The sequence below is a fragment of the Oncorhynchus keta genome, chromosome 10, assembly GCF_023373465.1.
Source record: "Oncorhynchus keta strain PuntledgeMale-10-30-2019 chromosome 10, Oket_V2, whole genome shotgun sequence".
Taxonomy (NCBI): Eukaryota; Metazoa; Chordata; class Actinopteri; order Salmoniformes; family Salmonidae; genus Oncorhynchus; species Oncorhynchus keta.
Window position 1 is genome coordinate 76,437,520 of NC_068430.1, and position 10,925 is coordinate 76,448,444.

Genomic DNA, 10,925 nt, shown 5'->3' on the forward strand with positions numbered 1-10,925 from the left:
ACATCCACCTTACATTGGGGTGGAGATTAAGATGAAACTGTTATCTACAATAATTAATGTTCTGTATATTCTTCACGTTGTCTGAGTTATGCAGGAGAACATGATAACTTGTATTAAAGTTTGTGATTTCTGTACAGTATTCTGATTGCTAGAGTTTTGCATGTGGGGGACCATTCCATCTCTCTCTCCCTCCATCACCCACTCTCTCTCTCCTTTACTCTCTCCTCTCCATCCCTCTCTCCCTCCATCACCCACTCTCTCTCTCCTTTACTCTCTCCTCTCCATCCCTCTCTCCCTCCATCACCCACTCTCTCTCTCCTTTCCTCTCTCCTCTCCATCCCTCTCTCTCCTTTACTCTCTCCTCTCCATCCCTCTCTCCCGCCATCACCCACTCTCTCTCTCCCTCCATCACCCTCTCTCTCTCCCTCCATCACCCACTCTCTCTCTCCTTTACTCTCTCCTCTCCATCCCTCTCTCCCTCCATCACCCACTCTCTCTCTCCTTTACTCTCTCCTCTCCATCCCCTTCTCCCTCCATCACCCACTCTCTCTCTCCTTTACTCTCTCCTCTCCATCCCCTTCTCCCTCCATCACCCACTCTCTCTCTCCCTCACCCACTCTCTCTCTCCATCCCTCTCTCCCTCCATCACCCACTCTCTCTCTCGTTTACTCTCTCCTCTCCATCCCTCTCTCTCTCTCTCTCCCTCCATCACCCACTCTCTCTCTCGTTTACTCTCTCCTCTCCATCCCTCTCTCTCTCCCTCCATCACCCACTCTCTCTCCTATACTCTCTCCTCTCCATCACCTCTCTCCCTCCATCACCCACTCTCTCTCTCCTTTACTCTCTTCTCTCCATCACCTCTCTCCCTCCATCGCCCACTCTCTCTCTCCTTTACTCTCTCCTCTCCATCCCTCTCTCCCTCCATCACCCACTCTCTCTCTCCTTTACTCTCTCCTCTCCATCCCTCTCTCCCTCCATCACCCACTCTCTCTCTCCATCCCTCTCTCCCTCCATCACCCACTCTCTCCTCTCCATCCCTCTCTCCCTCCATCACCCACTCTCTCTCTCCTTTACTCTCTCCCTCCATCACCCACTCTCTCTCTCCTTTACTCTCTCCTCTCCATCCCTCTCTCCCTCCATCACCCACTCTCTCTCTCCATCCCTCTCTCCCTCCATCACCCACTCTCTCCTCTCCATCCCTCTCTCCCTCCATCACCCACTCTCTCTCTCCTTTACTCTCTCCTCTCCATCACCTCTCTCCCTCCATCACCCACTCTCTCTCTCCTTTACTCTCTCCTCTCCATCCCTCTCTCCCTCCATCACCCACTCTCTCTCTCCTTTACTCTCTCCTCTCCATCCCTCTCTCCCTCCATCACCCACTCTCTCTCTCCTTTACTCTCTCCTCTCTATCCCTCTCTCTCCTTTACTCTCTCCTCTCCATCACCTCTCTCCCTCCATCGCCCACTCTCTCTCTCCTTTACTCTCTCCTCTCCATCACCTCTCTCCCTCCATCACCCACTCTCTCTCTCCTTTACTCTCTCCTCTCCATCCCTCTCTCCCTCCATCACCCACTCTCTCCTCTCCATCCATCTCTCCCTCCATCACCCACTCTCTCTCTCGTTTACTCTCTCCTCTCCATCCCTCTCTCTCCCTCCATCACCCACTCTCTCTCTCCTTTACTCTCTCCTCTCCATCCCTCTCTCCCTCCATCACCCACTCTCTCTCTCCTTTACTCTCTCCTCTCCATCACCTCTCTCCCTCCATCACCCACTCACTCTCTCCTCTCCATCACCTCTCTCCCTCCATCACCCACTCTCTCTCTCCTTTACTCTCTTCTCTCCATCACCTCTCTCCCTCCATCGCCCACTCTCTCTCTCCTTTACTCTCTCCTCTCCATCCCTCTCTCTCTCTCCATCACCCACTCTCTCCTCTCCATCCCTCTCTCCCTCCATCACCCACTCTCTCTCTCCTTTACTCTCTCCTCTCCATCCCTCTCTCCCTCCATCACCCACTCTCTCTCTCCTTTACTCTCTCCTCTCCATCCCTCTCTCCCTCCATCACCCACTCTCTCCTCTCCATCCCTCTCTCCCTCCATCACCCACTCTCTCTCTCCTTTACTCTCTCCTCTCCATCACCTCTCTCCCTCCATTGCCCACTCTCTCTCTCCTTTACTCTCTCCTCTCCATCACCTCTCTCCCTCATCACCCACTCTCTCTCTCCTTTACTCTCTCCTCTCTATCCCTCTCTCCCTCCATCACCCACTCTCTCTCTCTCATTTACTCTCCTCTCCATCACCTCTCTCCCTCCATCACCCACTCTCTCTCCTTTACTCTCTCCTCTCTATCGCTCTCTCCCTCCATCACCCACTCTCTCCTCTCCATCCCTCTCTCCCTCAATCACCCACTCTCTCTCCTATACTCTCTCCTCTCCATCACCTCTCTCCCTCCATCACCCACTCTCTCTCTCATTTACTCTCTCCTCTCCATCACCTCTCTCCCTCCATCGCCCACTCTCTCCTCTCCATCCCTCTCTCCTCTCCATCCCTCTCTCTCTCCCTCCATCACCCACTCTCTCTCCTTTACTCTCTCCTCTCCATCCCTCTCTCCCTCCATCACCCACTCTCTCTCTCCTTTACTCTCTCCCTCCATCACCCACACTCTCTGTCTCTCTCCACCCCCTGCCCCTCCTCTCTCCATCTGTCTCTCTTTCTGCATTTGCAGCTGGGGACCTTCACATCATTTCCATCATTTCCAAACCCGTTTGTTGTTTATTCGTTAACAACCCTGTAATTACTGTTTTAATGACCCTCCTCTCATTGTAACGGGGTCAGACCCACTGCCTATTATAGCCTCTCATGTCTAACACACACACACACACACACACACACACTATGCTACGAGTCCTTTATTGAACTAGGCTGACAGTCCGCCTCAAAGCCACTCATTCATGGTGATTGAATCTCATATTATGACCTGCATTAAAATAGACTGCTGCCTTGGGATTCTGTTCCCATGACTACTGAGAGTATAATGACATGTTGAGGGTTATTAGTTATGCCACTGTTATGGTAACTGTTGTTTTAATACAGTATGTGGGTTTATGGTTTAGTCTTTAATGTTAAATATATGGTTCATCTGTAGCGAACTATGCAATCTTAAATAAAATGACATTTAATAGATGCAATCTTAAATATATTATAAATATTGATTGGTTTTCTAGTGTAAAATAGAGAGCCATGATGAGTTGGGGGGAGGATTTAAGTAGTCAGTTCCACACATTGACAGACAGTTGTTGAAATTGGGGTCAAACCAATGTCCTTGCTTTGTAAATGTGTGTGAGAGAGAGAGAGATTGGATATTGGTTCTGGCATGGCATGGGGTAGAGTTTGGCTGTGTTGTGCCCAGTCTGGCTTGGTGTGTGTGTGTGTGTGTGTGTGTGTGTGTGTTGGCATGATGTGTGCGTAAACCAGGGTGCCTGACTGAGACAGACTGGCCTAGCAGGGTGGAGGGGGACCCCTCACCACAGAAGTCTGGCATGGAGAGACAGGGGGAGCCATGAATACACACACACACACACACAGGTTTAGTGGAAGGGCACCGTCTGGGACAGGGAGTTTCCTGACAGACACACACACAGTCTCCATCCATCTGTCATCAGCAGGACACAGCCACGGAGGTGTGTGTACCACACTCACGAGGACAAAGGACACCTGTTACTGCTGTGTGAGTGACTCCACTCACAACATAAACCTCAGAATCAATAGAAAAAGCACTTGACTAAAATACTGCAGCAAAAGCATCATCACTTTCCCCAGCGTCCTTCCCAAGCTCCTGTGTCAGCCCCTGAAGATGGAATCCGCAGGAGGGGGAAACAGCTTTGTTATGGTTTTTTGTTGCAAATTGAGGTGCATCACGCAGTATGTTACAACTCATTCCAGCACATATTGTGCTCTATCGCACGTGCAATTATGTCAGAGGGGATAGAAACGTTTTCATTGTCTTGAAGTAACTTCTTTGTTGTTGTAATACCCAAACAGACATGGCAGCTTCAACATGAAGGATTCCAGCTTTAAAAGCTGCTTCAAATAAAACTTTAATGAACGTTTGCTTGTGTATTTGTGTGCGTTGTGCGTAGCGGTGTGTGTGTGTGTGTGAAGCCTATTAGACTAACACCCGTTGTGCTACGCTAACCTAGCTACGACACAGACTGCTATTTATTCTGCACCTGTCCTCCTCAGCCAAAGAGTGTGGGTGTGTGCGTGCGTGCATGTGTGTGTGTGCGTGCCCAGCCACAAACCCACAGCACCCCTTTTGACCGGCCACAAGAGGGGGCCAGAGATAGAAGACATTCCGGGGAGATGTCAAATGTATTCGTCAAGTTTCTCGGAGAAGGAGGGATCAGGTTCCACCTGTTCATATAATTATATTCATTAGGATCTAAAAAGCCAACCTGGTCCTAGATCAGCACTCCGCCTCTGAGACGCTTGATAAAATGCTCACATAGGATGCTCACATAGGAGTGCTGATTTGAGATCAGTTTTGCCTTTATGTCAGCTCAACGGGAAATTGAAATGGCACATTGCCATGTTGAAATCATAGATCGGACTGAATCCTTGAAGCCAAGGTGATGTTGTTCTGTGGGAGAGACATGGCCTGTGTCCCAAATGCCACCCTATTCCCAGCACACTACATTTGACCAGAGACTTATGGGGGAATGGCCCTAAATAGTGAATAGGGTGTCATTTGGTACTGCAGAAGTGATAGGACACAGCAGCTTGCTTGGTCATGGTTGGACAGCAGTGGAGTGGATAGCCCTGGGCTAGATAACATGGCACAACAGGGAACTATGTCTGCCTGCCTGTTTGTGCATGTCTGTCTTTCTGCCTGTTTAAAGTTCCTCCTTCTCTCACCTTTCACCTTCTCTCTTTGTGTCTCATCTCTTTAACTCCTTTCCTGCCTCTCTCCCTCCCTCTTTTCTCTTCCCCTCCCCCTCAATTTCTCCCTTCCCTTCCCCCTCCCCTTCCTTTCTCTCTCTCCCCATCCCTCTCTCATCCTCCTTCCCTCCATCTCTCTCGCCCTCCCTCCCTTCCCTCTTTCCCCCTCCTTCCTTCTCTCTGTAGGTGGAGGTACGGACTGTTCTATCGCCCCAAACTCTTTGTGACCCTCGGAGCTCATTAAGAGGAGCAGGTGAGAGAGGACGGAGCATCTGTTCTAGCAGGCAGCACAGTATACTGGTAACACACAATCAGTCGCCGCACCTCAACCCACCCAACCAGTACATTCAGCTTCACCATGTATCATCAAACAAATCAATCACAACACCTCCACACAGTCTACTCAAACAATACAGCATTTGGTGTTGGTTTCTTGGCATATAATTCATGCTTGGAGTTATGAGTTGAGTTATGAGTGACGACTCATTACCTTCATCAATGAGGTCACAGAAAAGAACAAAATGTACACGAGGACAGTGGTATAACGTGATTAAATGATTCCACCTCCGAGCCAGAGGAGGGCAGTGTGTGGCTGGCCCATTCTGACTAATATGACAGACCCTCCACTCTCTCTCTCTCTGTCGATATCCCTGTCCCCTCCACCTCGCTCTCTCCCTCCCTCTCTCTTTCTCACTTTCCCTCCCCCTTCACTCTCTTGCTCTCTCTCTCTCCTCTTCAGTGATCACACAGTAGCACTGTAGAGAGACATGCCAGACCCTTTGATCACACCACACCAGGGGAGAGAGAGAGAGAGAGTGAGGGGTAGAGAGGGTCACATGCACTAGTGTTCTCCATTCCACTAGAACTCTGACATAATTATCACCACCGATGGAATGGCACAGACAGGAGCAAAGGATGGGATGGATGGATGATGTATGGGATGGATGATGGATGGGATGGATGATAGATGGATGCAATGGATGATGGATGGGATGGATGATGGATGGAATGGATGGGATGAATGGGATGGATGATGGATGGGATGGATGATGGATGGATGGATGATGGATGGATGGATGGGATGGATGATAGATAGATGGATGGCTGCATAGAGGAGAAAAGGAGGACAAGCTTGCAAAGAGGATCTGTTGTTAAAGATAGACAGATCATTTCAACACCCAGAACCAAATCAGCTACACACACACACACACACACACACACACACACACACACACACACACACACACACACACACACACACACACACACACCAAATCAGCTACACACACACACACACACACACCAAATCAGCTACACACACACACACCAAATCAGCTACACACACACACACCAAATCAGCTACACACACACACACACACACACACACACACACACACACACACACACACACACACACACACACACACACACACACACACACACACACACACCAAATCAGCTACTCGGTTTCAAGTCAGTCACAGGACTAATAGAGAGGACGAGGAAGAGGAGAGGAAGAGGATGAGATGAATTGACATCATCCACAGTGAAAAAAGACGACAGTCAGGGCACTAGTTAGAGATCAATATGAACATAGCAGTGACCTACAAGCACACATACTGTACAGCACACAACACACCATACTGTTTTATTGCATTGATGAAGTGAAGGAGCTGTATATATGTATTCCTAGCCACAGGAAGTAGTTTGGGGGCCCGCACTACAGATGTCTATATTGGTCCACTAACACAGGACTTGTCAAGGCCCAGTTCACTACTTTTGTGTTTCTTAAAAAATACATGTATTTAATTATTGATTTATTTTATGACATTTTTTCCAGGGGGTGCCAGTACCCTTACATCCCGCGCCTATGTGTGTGTTTTAAAATGATTACAGCAAATAAATTGATCAATCAATAAAGACTTTTGGTTTAGACAAGACAACAGCAGAGATTCCAATCAACCAATCAACAAGCGGTCATATAGTTAGTTCCCTAAGGGGTTCCAATTTTATTCATCATTGGGACTTGATGCATCCAAGATAAGGATCGTTTGATTCATTTTGGCACCTTGAAAAGACGTTAAGCTTTTTTTATTTTCATTGAAACAACACAACGCAAAGAAAGAAAGAAAGAAAGACCATAAGGCTGTGTGAGATTTCAAAATGAAGATGACATAAGTATTCGTTCCAAAGAAATCCGTTTTTTTTTCTCTTATTTAAAAAAAAGGCTTTACCTTCGTCAAAGTATGTTTCTTTGATTAGTTACGCCCCTTGAAAGCATTGTTAAATGAAGCCCCGCCCCTTCTACCTGCCTGTCGTCGACAATTAATGAAGCCCCGCCCCTTCTACCTGCCTTCCACAATAAATGAAACCCCGCCCCTTCTACCTGCCTGTCGTCCACAAAAGAGAAATACACACATTACATTAACATTTTAACTGCCAACTTGGTTTCCACAACAACCCCCCACTGCATTGTGTTCAACATGTAGGTTGGATGATTTGATTAGCATGCATGTAGAGTTCTTAACATGGGAGTCACTCAGGCTTATAGCTTCGTCTAGTTGATCATCTTCTCTCACGGTTTCCTCTTGGTTTTTTTTTATAGCAGTGTCTTTCGCAAAGTGTCCGTTTGTTTTAGAGTAAGTAGTTTACTGTCCGATTACCCAGAACTCATGTGGCTCATCGTGTGACTCCCCTCTGGACTCTACCTCTTTTTTTTGTAGCGTCGTCCGTCCGAAGAGGAAGGGATGTCGACGTTTGACATTTCACCTATCACCCCCTATTGACCTTTGGCCCCAAAACAAATATGGTCTCGGTCCAGGGACCTGAGTCAGCAGAAAGGTAACAGAAGGAATCACTTAAAAACAATAGAATCTATCTATATATTATTAACTAAACTGCTTGTTGGCTAGTTGCCATGGTTCCCTGTAAGCTATGTTTACGTCACTTCCTGTTGTTGCTGTTGTTTTTCAGTCCCAATGAATCAACTCGATCCTCCTGCTCCGCTGTGGTTTCCATGACGACTTGATTTCGTTTTACCTTGTTTGTCATTATGTCATTTGAGTTATTTTCACGTTTTGCGTCAGGGAAGTCTCTCTGTGATTTAGTAACATATATATTCATATATTCATATATAATTGATACATATATTAACTTAGACCATTACTTTTTTTTGCGGTCTGGATTCCCTCCCTGCGTTAAAGTCCCAACCCACAATGGTTCACAGTATTCATGTGAAAAATGTAAAAAAAATATGAAATCAAACAGAGCAACTAAAGAGAAGAGTGTTGGAGTGTTGGGAAGGAGGGGGAGAAGAGGTGTATGGAAGGAGGGGGAGAAGGGGTCTATGGGGTGTTGGGAAGGAGGGGAGAAGGAGTGTATTCTAGGAGGGGAGAAGGGGTGTATGGAAGGAGGGGAGAAGGGGTGTAGGGAAGGAGGGGAGAAGGGGTGTATGGAAGGAGGGGTGTATGGAAGGGGTGTATGGAGGGGTGTATGGAAGGGGTGTATGGAAGGAGGGGAGAAGGAGTGTAGGGAAGGAGGGGGAGAAGGGGTGTAGGGAAGGAAGGGAGAAGGGGTGTATGGAAGGAGGGGAGAAGGGGTGTAGGGAAGGAGGGGAGAAGGGGTGTAGGGAAGGAGGGGAGAAGGGGTGTAGGGAAGGAGGGGGAGAAGGGGTGTATGGGGTGTTGGGAAGGAGGGGAGAAGGGGTGTAGGGAAGGAGGGGGAGAAGGGGTGTAGGGGGTGTTGGGAAGGAGGGGAGAAGGGGTGTAGGGAAGGAGGGGGAGAAGGGGTGTAGGGAAGGAGGGGGAGAAGGGGTGTAGGGAAGGAGGGGAGAAGGGGTGTATGGGGTGTTGGGAAGGAGGGGGAGAAGGGGTGTATGGAAGGAGGGGAGAAGGGGTGTAGGGAAGGAGGGGGAGAAGGGGGAGAAGGGGTGTATGGGGTGTTGGGAAGGTGGGGAGAAGGGGTGGACGGGGTGTAGGGAAGGAGGGGGAGAAGGGGTGTATGGGGTGTAGGGAAGGAGGGGAGAAGGGGTGTATGGGGTGTTGGGAAGGAGGGGGAGAAGGGGGTGTAGGGGAGGGTGTAGGGAAGGAGGGGAGAAGGGGTGTATGGGGTGTTGGGAAGGAGGGCGAGAAGGGGTGTATGGGAGGAGGGGGAGAAGGGGGGTATGGAAGGAGGGGAGAAGGGGTGTATGGAAGGAGGGGAGGAGGGGTGTATGGAAGGAGGGGAGAAGGGGTGTAGGGAAGGAGGGGGAGAGGGGAGGGGTGTATGGGGTGTTGGGAAGGAGGGGAGAAGGGGTGTATGGGGTGTAGGGAAGGAGGGGAGAAGGGGTGTATGGGGTGTTGGGAAGGAGGGGAGAAGGGGTGTATGGGGTGTTGGGAAGGAGGGGAGAAGGGGTGTATGGGGTGTTGGGAAGGAGGGCGAGAAGGGGTGTATGGGGTGTTGGGAAGGAGGGCGAGAAGGGGTGTATGGATGGAGGGGGAGAAGGGGTCTATGGAAGGAGGGGAGAAGGGATGTATGGAAGGAGGGGAGAAGGGGTGTGTGGAAGGAGGGGAGAAGGGGTGTATGGAAGGAGGGGAGGAGGGGTGTATGGAAGGAGGGGAGAATGGGTGTATGGGGTGTTGGGAAGGTGGGGAGAAGGGGTGTATGGGGTGTTGGGAAGGAGGGGGAGATGGGGTGTTGGGAAGGAGGGGGAGAAGGGGTGTATGGGGTGTTGGGAAGGAGGGGGAGAAGGGGTGTAGGGAAGGAGGGGGAGAAGGGGTGTATGGGTTGTTGGGAAGGAGGGAGATGGGGTGTATGGGGTGTTGGGAAGGAGGGGAGAAGGGGTGTTGGGAAGGAGGGGGAGAAGGGGTGTATGGGGTGTTGGGAAGGAGGGGGAGAAGGGGTGTAGGGAAGGAGGGGGAGAAGGGGTGTATGGGGTGTAGGGAAGGAGGGGGAGAAGGGGTGTAGGGAAGGAGGGGGAGAAGGGTTGTATGGAAGGAGGGGGAGAAGGGTTGTATGGAAGGAGGGGAGAAGGGGTGTAGGGAAGGAGGGGAGAAGGGGTGTATGGGGTGTAGGGAAGGAGGGGGAGAAGGGTTGTAGGGAAGGAGGGGAGAAGGGGTGTAGGGAAGGAGGGGGAGAAGGGGTATATGGGGTATAAGGAAGGAGGGGGAGAAGGGGTGTATGGGGTGTAGGGAAAGAGGGGGAGAAGGGGTGTATGGGGTGTAGGGAAAGAGGGGGAGAAGGGGTGTAGGGGTGTAGGGAAGGAGGGGGAGAAGGGGTGTAGGGGTGTAGGGAAAGAGGGGGAGAAGGGGTGTAGGGGTGTAGGGAAGGAGGGGGAGAAGGGGTGTAGGGGTGTAGGGAAGGAGGGGGAGAAGGGGTGTAGGGGTGTAGGGAAGGAGGGGGAGAAGGGGTGTATGGGGTGAAGGGAACTAAGAAGAGAGTCATAAAAAATTGAACTCCGTTTTAAACTCGTAGTCTAGCCCTAGTCTCCCCACTCCTCCGTGGTTCCCCAACCCCACTACCCTTCACCCCCCCCCCTTGCCTCCTTTCTTCCTGCTCCTCTCGCCTCCCATCCTCCCCTGTCATAACTTTACAAACATTTTTAAAACTCCTTCAACAACGGTAGAAGGGAAAGTCATGCATTTTCTTTTTTCACTTTTTTTCACTTTTTTTCAACATGGAAACTCATATGAAGATCAACATCATCATCATCGCTGTAGTTGAAGTATCCGTAACGGAACCAGAGCTCATCTGTTTTGTTCTGTTACGCTCTGTTCATCCCTCCTTGTTACTCACTCTCTTCCTCCCTCAGAGTCCTCTCTCTCTCTCCCCCTCCCTCTCTCCCTCTCTCCATCCCCCCATTTCTCTCCACCCCTCTCTCCGACCCCTCTCTCCGCCCCTCTCTCCACCCCTCTCTCCGCCCCTCTCTCCGCCCCTCTCTTCGCCCCTCTCTCCACCCCTCTCACCACCCCCCTCTCCCCCCCCTCTCCGCCCCCTCTCCACCCCCTCTCCACCC

General features: G+C 50.4%; 1 long non-coding RNA gene across 19 annotated transcripts; it reads right to left on the bottom strand.

The window, feature by feature from the left end:
- Positions 1 to 64: 64 nt before the first annotated feature.
- Positions 65 to 2,783, bottom strand: LOC127932392 (uncharacterized). 19 transcript variants are annotated; one of them, XR_008145108.1, is made up of 7 exons: positions 2,436 to 2,783; positions 2,296 to 2,346; positions 1,793 to 1,903; positions 1,445 to 1,555; positions 1,254 to 1,359; positions 805 to 964; positions 65 to 287 (listed from the first exon to the last, which is right to left on the bottom strand). It is a non-coding gene; the product is annotated as an uncharacterized LOC127932392 (long non-coding RNA). The 19 variants fall into 19 exon arrangements; XR_008145109.1 differs by having other exon boundaries at positions 1,445 to 1,551; positions 1,847 to 1,903; positions 2,296 to 2,783; XR_008145113.1 differs by having other exon boundaries at positions 1,445 to 1,551; positions 2,296 to 2,783.
- Positions 2,784 to 10,925: the final 8,142 nt, after the last annotated feature.